General features: G+C 37.1%; 1 pseudogene; it reads right to left on the bottom strand.

The window, feature by feature from the left end:
- LOC102477063 (40S ribosomal protein S8-like) overlaps positions 1 to 15,326 on the bottom strand; it is a 107,403-nt pseudogene that overhangs the window by 70,036 nt on the left and 22,041 nt on the right.

Here is a 15,326-nt window from a genome sequence, read left to right as displayed (position 1 = left end):
GTGAGCTCTTTTTGCAAAACTCAAACAATTTCAAGAATAAAGAATAAGATGTAAAAATGACTTCAAACCACTATAAAATAATTAGAATTGACATTTGGTGAACATCACTGCACTTAAAGCAATACCTGAAGAGCACATAGAAAGTGCTTGATAAATGCTTTCTAATGACCAAACTTTTAAAAAACACCCTTATCATATTTCTTAGTTTGTCCATATGCATGAAGATATTTTTCATTTTATCTAATGCATTGGGCAGGATATTTCACGATACTGAGAAAACAGTGTCAATGCATTTTCTGTGCATTAATACATAAAGACAACACAAAGGTGGAAAAAAGTATTGCAGTTATATATAGTATCTATATTGCTTGTATTGTCAGGATGATTTTATAATGTCGTGATCATCCTTCATGCACAATTTCGATAGACTCTCACAGTTTAAATGTCTTTGAACATAATGGGAAAAAAAAAGAGAAACTCAATTTGAAATAAAGAAAATGCTGACCAATGCTTCTTCAACCTGAAAAGAAAAAAAATAATAAAAACTATGAAAATATAAAAATGTCATATTCAAGTTTTTTTCCATTAATTTCATGTTTCTATTTCCTTAAAAAATACACTACATGGGGACCAGCAATTAGCATAATGGCTATATCGCTAGACTCCCATGTAGTTGACCGCGGTTCAAGTCCCTGACCAGGTGGCTTAAAACTCACACCGGGCACATGTGCGTGTGTGCCCAAGATCCCAAGAGGAGAACAGAGGAGAAGGGATTGCGGCGTTGCCATTACCCCTGAGGGCTCATTTCTCACTCTGTCTCTCTGTCTCTCTCTGTCTGTCTGGCAAGCACACGCGCCCTATAGTAAAAACCTCTCCAAAAAAAAAAAAAAAACACTACATGAATATAAACAGTATGGAGCTTAGGGATCATATATTCTCTCTACTTTTTCTCTCCTTACCTGTTTCATTGGTTGTAGTATCACTATTGTTTATCAAAAGTTTAAAGATTTCTGTAGATTTCAACATCATTCTTATTGTTAAAATCTGTTCTATATTCAATGATTATTATCAGTTTCTTTCTCAAAGCATTTCCACTTTATAGTACTTTATTTTAATTCATCTCTCGATTAGCCAGATTTCATTATCAATATGATTTTTCAAGAAGATTTCTGGACTTATAATCCCCTAACTTTCTTGTTTAAGACTGCCTGAGTCTTGCCTTTCTACTTGGATTATGATTTTTCTTGGTAAAATTCTGGAATCACTGTTGTTTCTTCTCTGAATTCTATAGTTAGGGCTTATTGATCCATGATAGTATGTCACTAAATGAAATATCACTGCGATAATGGTTATAAAGCACTTAAAGCAATACCTGAAGAGCACATAGAAAGTGCTTGATAAATGCTTTCTAATGAGTAAAAATTTATGAACTTTTAAAAAACACCCTTATCATATTTTTTAGTCTGTCCATATGCGTGAAGATATTTTTCATTTTATCTAATGCATTGGGCAGGATATTTCACAATATTGAGAAAATGTTGTCAGTATTTCTTAGAATTTGGTACATTTCAGAATATGATGCATCATTTCAAATACTACCTTAAGTTTTTACCACAGGGTATTTTCTTCTATTAAGTTTCTTAGTAATGTTTTACATTATATTTGTTGATGTCTCTATTTCAGGACATTTCACCTAAATAGTCTCAATTTTGTTTCTCCCTTATATTGATAAACATTTTTCCTTCTTTAATGTGTTTTTGTTTTTTTCTCCCATGTTTACTATGATTATCCCATCTTTCTAAATTAGGAACAGTTTTAATGAAGAATGTCTTTCAGTTTTCTTTTTTCAATTTCTCTTGGGTTTATGGTCACATTTAAGGTTTGTTTATTTTATTTTAACACAGAGGTACAAGTGTATATTATCAAAATTTTGTTGAATAATTTTCTCTTTTCAATTCCACTTCTAGGAAATATTATGAACTGAGAAATATTGTACCAGAATCTTGGATTCTTTTCTTCAACAATTTATTTTTTCAAATTGCATTAGGTTCTACTTCTTTCATTTGATAATGATAATTTTTATGAAGATTTTATAATTTTTTGGTTTATTCAGTTAGGTGTTGGAAGAGAATTTTTCTATTCTGGTTATATTTTGCCAACAGTACTTGGAAATCGAAATGGCTTTTTCTTTGTTATTCTTCTTTAATCTCTTTCTTCTTTACATTATTATGTTTTTTAATATTTTAAATTTAACTTCTTTATAAATATAATATATGGTTATGATTTTTAAATTAAAAGTGTATATTTCATTCTTATCTCCCATCTTGCAAGTTTCCACCCACCTTCTCTAAATAATTGCCATCACTTTCACTTACATACTTTCAAAAGTTTTATATGAATATTAAAGAATGAATTAATATAGCATCTAATTTTTCTTACTTAACACAAAATACACCATGTTAGGAACTCTGTTATGCTTATTTTCAAAAAGGTTTTAAAGACTTTTCTCTATTATAACAGAGAAAGCTCCCTAATTACATTTTAGAGTAACATCAAATCCACTATCTGCCTATGCCATAACTTATTTAACCAGTTTTCTATTGGTAGATATTTGGGTTGATTGTAATATTTTGATGTTATAAATAGCACTATAAATTGAATATATGCAATTTTCACTTTGATGTTTATTTGGGATTACAGTTTACTCTCCCATCAGCTACATGTGTCTAATCTTTCTACAGCTTCACCAACCAAGTTTTTTTTTTTAATCGAACTTTTGGATTTTTTCTCATTTGATAAGTTAAAAGTGGTATACTGGTCACAATTCATGCATATGTTGTTTTAAATGCATGTAATCATTTTTTATATGTTTAAATGTTGTTTATATTTTCTGATTCTTTGTTCATATATCTGTTGAGTTCTCAGTATTTTCTCTTAATTTCAAATAGCTCTTAGTATATAATGATTATTCCTGTAACTTCTCACCCTTGTGTCCTTTGTCCTTAGGGCAGATCCACATCTACAGTGGGCATTAAGTTAAAAACCATCGGTTTAGGGGATGCATACATGCATATCTACTGTGCATGTGTGAGAACGTGGGTTTAATGTATGCACAAACACAATTATCATTTATAATGCTGTAAAAAGGATTGGTTTCCTTTTATTTCCTATAATGATATGTTTCCTCACTTTTCTCGGTGACAAAGATGAAAATGCAACTCAATGGAAAAAAAGAGCTTTGTCAATAAATGGTGCTAGAACATGGACATCTATAGGCAAGAAAATTTGAATCTCAAACTTTACACCTTACACAAAAATTATCTCAAAATGGGTAATGAACTTACATATGTTACATAAAACTATAGGGACCAGCAGATGGCATAATGGACTCCCATGTAGTCAGCCATGGTTTGAGTCTCAGACCTAGTGGGTTAGAACTCACACCAGGTGCATGTGTGCACGCATGTGTGTGTGTTTGTGTGTGTGCTCAAAATCTGGAGAGGAGAATGGAAGAGAAGGGATCGCAGCATGGCCATTCCCCTGGCAGGTGATTTCTCACTTTCTATCTCTCTGTCTCTCCAGTGAGCACACGGGCCCTATAGCAAAAATATCTCAAAATGGGTAATGAACTTACATATGTTACATAAAACTATAGGGACCAGCAGATGGCATAATGGACTCCCATGTAGTCAACCATGGTTTGAGTCTCAGACCTGGTGGGTTAGAACTCACACCAGGTGCATGTGTGCACGCATGTGTGTGTGTTTGTGTGTGTGCTCAAAATCTGGAGAGGAGAATGGAAGAGAAGGGATCGCAGCATGGCCATTCCCCTGGCAGGTGATTTCTCACTTTCTATCTCTCTGTCTCTCCAGTGAGCACACGGGCCCTATAGCAAATCTCTCTTAAAAAAAAAAAAATATATATATATAGCTATAAAATTTCTAGAACATCCTTACGACCTATGATCAGGCAAGGGTTTTTAGAGTTGGTACTGAAACTATGATCTGTAAAAAGAAAAGCTGATAGATTAGACTTCATAAAAATGTAAACTTTTGTGCTGTGAAGATGGTTAATAGAATGAAAACACAAATTACAAAATTGAAGTAAATATTTGCAAATCACCCATACAAAACAGACCTTATATTTAGAATATATAAAGAATTCTCAAAATGAAACATTATTAAATACAATTCAATTAAAAACGCATAGACATTGGACTGAAGAGAGTATACAGATGGTGGATGAGCACATGAAAAGATGTTCAACGTCTGAGAGTCATAACCTCAGGGTCAAGGCAATGCAGTGGTGCTCAAAAAAGGCTCTATGAGAAATGTTACCATTATCTTCATTAGCCATTGGAAAAATGCAAATTAAAATGAGATGTCACTACACAGTTATCAGAATAGCTAAAATAAAAAGTAAATAAATAAGGCAATTAACTCCCAATGCTGGTTAAAGTGTAGAAAAGATGAATCATTCATACTTTGTTTTTGGAGTTGTAAAATAGCATAGGTACTCTAAAAAATAGTTTAGGAATTACTTTTTAAAAAAAGAATAAAAAGAAGACTTACTACATTACCCAAAACTTGCACTCTTGGTTATATACAAAAGGTAACATTTTTTAAAAAGAATAATTTAATTTAATTTCTTTAATATTATTATTATTTTTAATTTGACCAGAGAGAGGCAGAAAGAGGGAGAGAGAGGAAAAGTAAGAAAACAAGCCACCAGGATTTGAACCACAGTTGGCCCGTGGGAGCCCAGCACCTTAACCACCAGGCCACCTGCTGGCCCCAATAACATTTTTAAAAATGTGTGCAGAAAATTTATTCATGAATGTTTATAGCAAGTATTGGAAGTATTGGTTTTTATTTTTTAACTTTTAAAAAAATCTCAATAGCCAAACCTAGAAATGCTAGATTTTTTTTTTTTGTGGGTGGATAATATATTCACATCATTGAATATTATTCAGCAACAAAAAGGAAATGGCCATTAATAACTTGGATGAACTTCAAGGACATTACATTGAGTGAAAAAAGCCAGTGTCAAAAGATTCATACTTCGGATCTATCCATTATTCCATTTATGTAACATTTGTGAAATAACATAATTATAGATTTAGAAAACAAATTAGTGGATGGCAGAGGTAGGCATGGGGTTGAGCCTGTGGCAGATGTGGCCATAAAGGTTAGAATGAGAGTCTTGTGGTAATGGTATGGTTCAATATCTTAATTGTGGGGATGATTACAGAGCTACACAGACCACAAAGTTACAGAGAACTCTACCCCTTCACATGTACACCCACAAACAAGGGCATGTAAAACTGGGGAAATCAAAGAAGCTCTATGAATTTTACCAGTGCCAACTCCATGATTTCAATGTTATACTATAGTTATGTAAGATAGAGACAGAGGAGGCATTTAGTTGTTAGGTAGATAGATGAATAGATACATCTGTTAATATGTGCCATAATCAGTTTTATAATTAATGTCCTGTTTCTAGAAGAAAGAAGTAACACATAAGGTGAAGAGAGGAGTCTTAGAGAACTTTCAAAATAGAAGAGAGAACTTGACACATACTCATGTAAATAATTTGTATGTTGACATGTTGGTTTTTGTATCTTGATTTTGTGATTGAAGAAAATTGAAGAAATGGACAAGGACCTACTATCAGAGATGCCAAATGAGCTGGTGAGTTGTCACGTGGTAAGTTAAAGCTCTCAGCATTCCTTGGTATATGGGCACTGTTCAAGATTATTGCTTTATTAGACCCATGACTTCAAAATCTTCATTAGATAAAGCAAGGGGACTTTACAGACATATCCTGTTTTCATCCAAACAATTTCCTAGAATAATACTGAAAAATGATAGTGAAATATTAAGGAAATGGGCATCCAGTAAGGAGATTGCTTTTGAAATGATGCCTAGAGATATTTATAGTCTACTCACTAGGATTTAGAATTCTCACATCCCATCAATGTCAGCACCCATGTTATGATGGAATTACCAGCCCACTAATAATTCTCTTTGTGGTATACTTTTCCTGAGTCAATTGGAAACCCTCAGGTTTTTCATTCCCAGTGTACATTGAGTCCAAAGGGAAAAGAGATCCCAAGGAAACTTTAGAGAAAAAGAAAAGAAATTGAAGGGGAAGAGAAAGAAGGTGGTTCAAATGGGTAGTGGGGAACAACAAAAATGGCGAACCTGTACCCTACCAAAAATTTCTTAGAAAATTCCAGCTATCTAGGATGGAATGGTTACAATTCTCTACAGGGCATGTTTCAAAGGCAGAAGACAGAGAAAGTCTTCTGGGAATAGGAAGCAGGCATTGCCCTAAGAAAACTCCTGTGGAAGATTTCCATCTTAGCCATCTCAAGTGAGGCACCCCACCTTTAATGTGAAGAATGCTGTCCAGGGGAAATGAGGGAGACTCTCAGTATTTTTCCCTGATCTCTGAAGAAAGTCTAAAAAAAGAGCCTGGGACTAGAAGCTAGACATCCTGGATTTTAGTCCAACTTACTGTGAGCTGCCTATCTGAATAAGTTATGGTTTCTCTCTGAACTCTTTTTTTCTTTTTAATGTGTAAAATGAGTATTTTGTGGAATTAGTTATCTCTGACGCCTCTTCTAGCTCCTACATTCTATAACTTTTATGTCTTTAAGCTTGATAATGCCGCTACACACCTCCCTTTATTGCCCTAGTTTACCAGGAAAGCTGCTTTGTTAAATTACCATCTGGGAGGGAACCAGCAGTTAGTGTAATGGCTATGTTGCTGGGCTCCCATGTAGTCGACCACGGTTTGCATCCCGGACCCAGTGGCTTAAAACTCATGCCGGGCGCGTGTGTGTGCGTGCCCAAGATCCCAAGAGGAGAATGGAGGGGAAGGGATTGCAGCGTGGCCATCCCCCCTGGGGGGTGATTTCTCGCTTTCTGTCTCTATGTCTCTCTCTGTCTGTCTGGCGAGCGCACGCACCCTATAGCGAAAATCTCTCCAAAAAAAAAAAGAATTAAAAAAAATTTTAAAAAATTACCATCTGGGAGAAGAGAATCTTGGATGAGAGGTGTAAAGAGATTGAATGTCCCATTTTCCGTGTACTTGACCTTTTTTCTCATCTCTCCAAGTGTCTGATAGGGTCTTGGGGTATTTTATCTGTGTGGTGTGGTCAAAGGCAAAGCAGAATAACAAAGGGAACAATGGAAAGAGGACAACACAAAAATTGTACCTAGGTCTGGTGCAGGTTTAGGCAGTCATAGAAACGTGCTGTGCATCACACAGAGGCAGAGAGAACCTTCACTTGTCTTTCTATCCACAATGATCTTAAGGAACCCAACCAGTAAATGGCTAGAGGGCTACAGATGAGAAATCTATCCTTATCTTTTCAAAATCAATCACAACTTCCTCTCCCTGGATATACTAAAGTCTATTGGCCAACCAGGCTTCCTGGCTCTATCTCTTCTCCCCAGTTTGAAATACTTATTGTCTTTTTTTTTATACATAAGATTGGCTTATAAGAGAAAAATTATAAACATACTACCTATATTTTTTCAGAGTTTTTGAGCCAATGAACTTGAATGAATATTATATTGGAAAGCATAATCATTTTTATGCCTTGACAGAAAGCTTGTCCAACATCTGGTCAAGAAATGAAAAGTCAAAAGAGTAGATAAGTTGTTAGAAAAAGAAACAAAATATTCTTGCTTTTTTTTTTTCTTTTGAGAGATTTTTCACTATAGGGCACGTGCGCTCGCCAGACAGACAGAGAGAGACATAGAGACAGAAAGCGAGAAATTACCCCCCAGGGGGGATGGTCACGCCTCAATCCCTTCTCCTCAACTCTCCTCTCAGGATCTTGGGCACACACGCACACACGCCTGGCGTGAGTTTTAAGCCACCGGGTCCAAGACGCGAACCGCGGTCGACTACGTGGGAGTCCAGCGACATAGCCATTACGCAAACTGCTGGTTCCCAGAAACAAAATATTCTTGTAAAAGTTTTGCCAAGGACCAGCAGATGACACAATGGTTACTTCACTGGACTCCCACATAGTCGGTCATGGTTTGAGTCCCATACTTGGTGGCTTGACACTCATGCAGTGCACATGCATGTGTGCCCAAAATCCCGAGAAGAGAATGGAGAAGAAGGGATTGTAGTGTGACCATACACCCGTGGAGGATGATTTCTCTTTCTGTCTCTCTAGCAAGCACACATGCCCTATAGCAAAAATCTCGCTAAAAAAAAAAAAAGTTTTGCCAAATTTCCCTTAAACATAATGCATTTCTTGTTTGATGTCATTGAAATGATGAGCTAAGAAATGGTAATACATTTTGTCACATTGGGAATTATCTTTGCTACTAATTATGTGCTTAGTGACTGTTTTTAAAAATTAAGCAGTAAGATAAAATTATTAAAGACAACTTGTATCTGGGAATTGTAGTTCTGTAGAATGTATCCATGGTGTCCACCTCCCACAGCAAGTCTCATTACCAGTTTCCAAGTCCATGCGATTTCCTCCTATGAAGCAGCTGGGTTCAATGTAAGCTCACGGGGCAATTCTGTCGGGAGATGAGGGATTTTTGCAGCTGCCTCTACCAAACCAGGTGCTTCTCTTTTGATTCCTAAAGTCAGTATAGAAATATTGACTATTTTCTGTCATCTGCAGACAGATTTCCTTGAACTGTGTGAAATCTTGCCTGGAAAGGCCGAGCTTTGAATGGGCCTATTTGGAAATGCTAGTCAGTGAATGAATGTGGATACAATATGGCAATGTTTTGCCTTAGCCAGCTGTTGAAGTTCATCTCTACTAAGAACACATAAAAATGGCTCCAAACATTCCACATGCTTTCTTTAATTGTATTTCCCTGAATCTGCTTGAGGCAAATCTTTGCGCAGATGTCCCAACAACATGGAACTGCCCTAGCAATTAATTTTTACAATACGTGGGTTGAGAATGTGTTAAATGGAAATACGCTGCTGAAAACGTGGGTTATTGACGCTTTTTATAGAAACAGCTAACGGTGTATTGTGGTGAACAGACCTCACTTACCGGAAGTCATTCTTCTTGGAAGCATTGCTCACATTCTTCTTCCATCATGTTGCCACGTAGCCTGTCAAAATACAAGATATCCTTTGCCTTGAGCATTTTAATTTTGTCATTGGAGTCTCTAATTCTGCCTTTTCTTTTTTCATGAGTAGACAGGTAGTTTTCTCTTTTTTTCACTTAAAATTTTTTTAGAAGTTTGCTAGAGGACACATGCACTTGCCAGAGAGAGAGAGAGAGAAAGAGAGAGAGAGAGAAGGCAGGGAGAAGAGAAATTTCCATTTCTCTCTTCTGGATTTTGGACACACATGCACATGCACCTGACATGTTTCAAGCTGCTCAGTTCAGGACTTGAACCATGCAGTTGGTCTCGTAGAATGTAGCCACCCTAAACATTATGCCACTGGCTAGCCCTAATTTTTTTTTTTCATTGCTAGAGTGCACATGAGCTTGCCAGAGAGAGACAGAGAGAGATAGAGAGATGAGAAACACCATTCAATAGGGTGTGGCACACCATACTCCTCCTGTTTTCCATCCTATCATGATTTGGAGGCATATCGCATGTGACTGGCTTTGTTTTCCAAGCCAAGGCATGAATTTAAGCCACAGTCAGCCATGTGGGATCTAGCTCCCTTAACTACTAGGCTACTGGGGTGACCCATAGAGAGGTAGTTCTCTCCTACCTCTTTTATATCTTTGACCACTTCATTAAGCTCCTCAAAGCCTTAGCTTTATCTTTCCACACTTATCCCCATAAATGTCTATGAATTTTGAGATTTCAATAGTTAATCATCTTCATTCAAATTCTACATTGATGGGCTTGCCTTTTTTCACTATTTCTTTTCCTGGAAGGCATGTACATCTTTAGTGATTACAGAAAAAGTTGTTCATCATCTTTCAAACTTGTATCAGATTTGTGCTGAAAATGTATAGTAATGGACAATAATGAAAATGCCAGAAGTAGGGAACCAGCAGTTAGCGTAATGGCTATGTCGCTGGACTCCCATGTAGTCGACCGCGGTTCGCGTCCTGGACCCAGTGGCTTAAAACTCACGCCGGGCGCGTGTGCGTGCATGCCCAAGATCCCGAGAGGAGAATGGAGGAGAAGGGATTGTGGCATGACCATCCCCCCTGGGGGGTGATTCCTCGCTTTCTGTCTCTCTGTCTCTCTCTGTCTGTCTGGCGAGCACACACGCCCTATAGCGAAAATCTCTCCCCCCCAAAAAATAAAGCCAGAAGTGGTATTTTATGAATCTTTGTTATATTACTACAAATATATAGGTTATTAAAGGATTTCTATTTAATTAATAAAGCTGCATTTCAATAAAATCACTCTTAAATAATTATTACTATTATTTAGATCTGTATGCCCTTCCTCTTCCCTGGGCATGCAAGGAATACATTTCATCTGTACCTAATGTGTCTGAGAGTTAACTCTGCTGTATACATTAAGGCAGTGCAAAAATACACCTTTCAGTTCCACACGAGGGCATTCCCCAGTCTAAACTGCCCCAGGCCCTAATTTCTCTCTCTCCTTACTGCTTGCACTAGCTTTTCCTGGAAATATTTAATTTTAATTTTACATTTTTCATCAGCCTTCTCTCACCTTAAAAAAGATATAAGCAGGCCCTGGGAAAAGGAGTTAGCCATTAAGTAGGAGGAAAACTTAGAGAGTGGTTGTCCTGGGAACTGAGTGATAAAAAGGCGTGAATAAGTGTGTCCAGTGCTGATGAGATAGTCTGTTGAGATGAGCACTCACAGTTTCCATTGACTCAGAAACATTGAGGTCAATTCAGTGGAGAGGTGGTGACAGCATGACAGGCATGAATTTAAGAAAAGAGAAAGGTGAAAAGTTGCAAGCTATACGCAAAGATAAGTCTAGTAAGAAATTTTGTACTAAGGTGAAGCAGAGAAATGAAGCAGTAAATGCTGGGGGAAAAGTAACCCAAGTTTTTGTTATTGTTTTTTCATGAAAAACATTACTCATTTTTCATGGGTAATTTCATTTTTTTTAAATTGAAAATTGATTCAGGGCCTGATAATTAAGGAAGCCAGATCCCTCGTGGTCAACAGCAATGTTTGAATCCTGGCTCCGGGCATCTGGGAAAACACCGGGCACACGTGCTTGCATGCCCAGAAACCCGGCAGCATGGAGAAACAGAGGAGAGCTTGCAACACGACTGCTCCCATTGCAAGGTACTTCCTCTGATCCCTTTCTCTGTCTCTCTCTGGTGAGTGCTTATACCCTATGACAAATCAAAAAGAAAAATGAATGATTCAGGAAACAACAGGAAGGGCCAGAGGGTGTTATAGCGGTTAAGGCACTGGGCTCCCACATGGCCAATCACAGTACCAGTCCTGGATCCAACAGCTTGAAACTCATGCCAGGCACATGTGTGTGCAGGCTCCAAATCCCAAAAGGAGAGTGGAGAAGGTATTGTGGTGTGGCCATCCTTTGTTTGGGGGGGAGAGGGCACTGATTTTTTACTTTCTCTGTCTCTCTTTCTTTGTGTCTCTGGTAAGTGCACACATTCTATAGCAGGAAAAAAAAAAACCATTCTATAAGAAAAAAAAAAGGAGAAACAGGAGAAAAGTCACTAGAGTCATGTCATCAAATGGGTGGGAGGGGATAGACAGCAGAGGGTGGATTTAGTTTTCATAGGAGCACAATTCATCCGTGTTGCAGGGAGGGGAAGTAGAGTATGTGGTCACATGCCATGTAAATGGATAGGTTGTTGGTAGCAGATTTTAGAAGAAGGTTTCTGACTGATTTTATTTCCCAAATAAGAAGCAGTGTTGCTAGCTACTTTACAGAAAGCTTTTGCAGAGAGTAGATGTACCCTTAATTCTATTCAAATGCAATCACTGAAAATATCTATGTCCAGACAGTTTTCCACACATTTATTCTATTTTCTATAGTAATAACTTCATACTCAGTTAATTCTTTCCTCTTTTAAAAATAATTGTCGCTTCAAACTCAATTTACTGCCCCTCCAAAGAAAAAGCTTGCAGATTACAACTGAAAGAGACCTTGTGTATGAATGTATTCCTCACCCCGACCCCCATTTTCTAAAAGAACTTTGAGAAGTGTTGCACCAAAAGGCACACGTATAATCTGACAGAGGTATCTCTGGTACCTGTGGGCCCTCCTCTGAGTTCAGCCATAGCATCGGTAGGGACTCTGTGAGCTGACAGGCCTGGCACACTTAGTATCCTGTATCAAGACTTTCTACCCCAAGGCCATTCCTGAAGCCTAGCCACTGCAAGAATAGCCAGGAACCCCGATCAATGTGGAACAGGAACCAGTGAATAAACAGAGATAAGTCTTTGTGTAAGACTAGATGAATACTGTTTCACTTGATAAAGCCTCCAATCTTGTCCTCCAGGAGCAATCCAATAACAATCCATATACTTCCTGTAAGAGTCTGACCAAACTGAGATCCCATTACCCACCACAGTGAATCTGATGATGGGCTCTAATATACAACTCACTCCTTGTCTCCCCACTCTCCCCCTTCTTCCCGGAATGGTTTCTCTGATAGATAATTTGAACCCAAATATTTGACTTGAGCTCTGTTTTTGTTTTTGTGATCATTTAAATAAAAAGGGAAATGTAAGACCATAAAAGAGGCTGGTAAATAAAACAAATTTGAGCTAATAAATATAACCATACCAGAGCTCAAAGAAGAAATGACAGCTGCATAATTTGCTATTATTATCTAATGATGAAAAGAAGCATACTAGTCTTCATTTGAAGAAACTCCTTTACCTCTTGGAAAAAAAAAAGTATCATAAAGAAAAGTCAAACTGGATGAGGTCAAGTAGTTCCTTAAAGAAAACATCATGGAAGGGCAGCCATATTATTCTCCTTTCCCTATCAGAAAAGGAAATCTGAACCTTATTATTATTATTATTACTATTATTTTGCAGAACTCGGGCATTTTCATTTGCAATCACCACATTTCATTTGCAATCAATACATTAAATCAACACATTTAATGTATTTTAGGCTGATTATCTACATGTTTTAGGTCCTTCCAAATCTATAAACTGTCATATTAAACTATGATAATGCTATGTCAATTCCCGTTCATTTAAAAAAATATATTCAAATGATAACTCCATTAAATATTTTCTCTTGCTGTAAAGACCTTAAAACAAGCTAACAATGCTTTGATTTTCATTGCAATTAGGCTGGCAGGTTCCTCTCTCCCTGAGAAAAAGTGTATTCTCTAGATTTCTAATGCCATGAACAGGCAAAGCACGTCACACTTAAAACAGTGTCCTTCAGGTTTAAACGAAGATGTTCACTGAGCTGAGATAAGAATGCCTGGACTAGTTTGAAAAGATTACCATTGCCCTACTTTTGCAGCCAGTATTCTAATACCAGAGGAAGTAAGCTAATGCCTGATTTTTCTGCACAGCTGGTCAATATATACTGTCATTTTGTAAAAGATTATAAGCAGAAGCCTCTAATGACGCAGTACTCCCAGTTTATAGAGTGAGTTTTTTTTTTTTTTCTTTTCCTAGAGGATTTCAAGACCTAGACCTATTCCAAATACTGGTTCAGGGCCTTCTGAGTATATTCATCCAGAGAAGCAGGATCAGTAGGAGATACACATTGACATTTATTGTGAGGCTAAGTCCCAAACCCACAGGGCAGGCTATCAGGAAATGCAGGCTGCAACATTTGGATCCTAGTAACTTCCTGCCTATGGAGGAATTTCTTCTTTTTAAGGTATCTATCAGTTTTACTTTTAAGGTTTTTTTTTTTAAATTGATCGAGTCAAGCCCACCCAGGTCATCTAGAATAATTTCCCTTACTAAAGTCAGCCAAAATAGTCTAATCATACCTATAAGGTAAATTCATAGAAACACCTACATGAGTATTTGATTAATGAACTGGAAACTATAGACATGCATGTTGACATATAAAATTAACCATCACACCCCAAAAGTATTATAAACTCTTACAGGCTTCAGCAACGCAGAAGCAGTCTGGCAAAGTTTGTTCGGATAAAAACAAGTAAAAAAAAAAAAAAAAAAAAGAATTGTAAAACTCCTTCTTGGCAGTATCTTCCTGAAAAACTTAGTGGTTAATACAGTCATTTCTGGGGCCAGATAGCATAATGGTTATATCACTGGTCTCCCACGTAGTTGACCGTGGTTTGAGTTCCAGGCTCCGCAGCTTAAAACTCACACTGGGTATATGCTCAAAGTCCTTAGAGGAAAGGGAAATGAAGAAGAGGGGATTGTGGTGTGGTCATTTCCCCCTGGGGGGTGATTTCTGGCTTCTGTCTCTCTGTCTCTCTGGAGAGCACATATGCCCTACAGCAAAAATTTCTCCTTAAAAAAAAATAGTCACCTCTTCAAATATGGCACCAATGTATACTAAGAATTCAAATGTCTTTTAGCAACCTGTCTTAAAGTCTCCAGGGATTTATGACTGAACTGGACAATTTTCCTGGAGAATCCCTACTGACACCATTCTGAATTGACTGTCTTTGAATAATTGATATCGAAAAGATCTCAACATTCCCTATCAAGGAAATTCTAACGGTAACTGGTGCCATGGCCACACAGATATTTACATTTGTCAGATTTACAAGGCACGCATTAGAAATAACTCTTGCTAGGGCTGGCAGGCAGTGTGGTAGTTGCCATTGGACTCCCACGTGGCTGACCGTGGTTCGAGTCCTGAACCTGGCAACTTGCTTTCTCACTCTTCCTTTCTCTCTATCTCTCTCTGATCAAAATTGAAGAATAATGATAACAAATAAAATGTTAAAAAATGATAAAAAAGGAAGAAGAATGGAATCTAGGATGATTAAAAAAAAGAAAGAAAGAAAGAAAGAAAGAACTCTTGCTACATAGTACTTGTAATAATACCACTCGGACACCTGACCAAAGATTGTAGCTTAGAGTGTGATACTGGAACACGGAAAGCTGGCCTCATATCCTAGGAGGTTATTAGCATAAATTTCTTCCTTATTTTTTTTTAACTGCATCATCTTGTTTATATATATTGGGCTGCTGAAAAAGTCATGATGTATTTTTTCTATGTTTTTCTATGCAAATATGCATCATGACTTTTCCAACTCAATAATTGTACATCTGAGTGGGGTACATTATGATTTTTTTCAAAGTTTGCATATATTGTGTAATATAGAGACACATTCAACTTCTTCATCATTGAACATTGCATTATGTTGTATGTATTTGAAAATAGATCTACCAGCCTTTATTTATTTATTTGAAGTATCTATTGAATGGTCAATGTCATTTTTTC

This window comes from Tupaia chinensis, unplaced genomic scaffold (assembly GCF_000334495.1).
Source record: "Tupaia chinensis unplaced genomic scaffold, TupChi_1.0 Scaffold000489_1, whole genome shotgun sequence".
NCBI lineage: Eukaryota > Metazoa > Chordata > Mammalia > Scandentia > Tupaiidae > Tupaia > Tupaia belangeri.
Note: the sequence above shows the minus strand (reverse complement) of the source record. Positions and strands in the feature narration are given on the sequence as shown.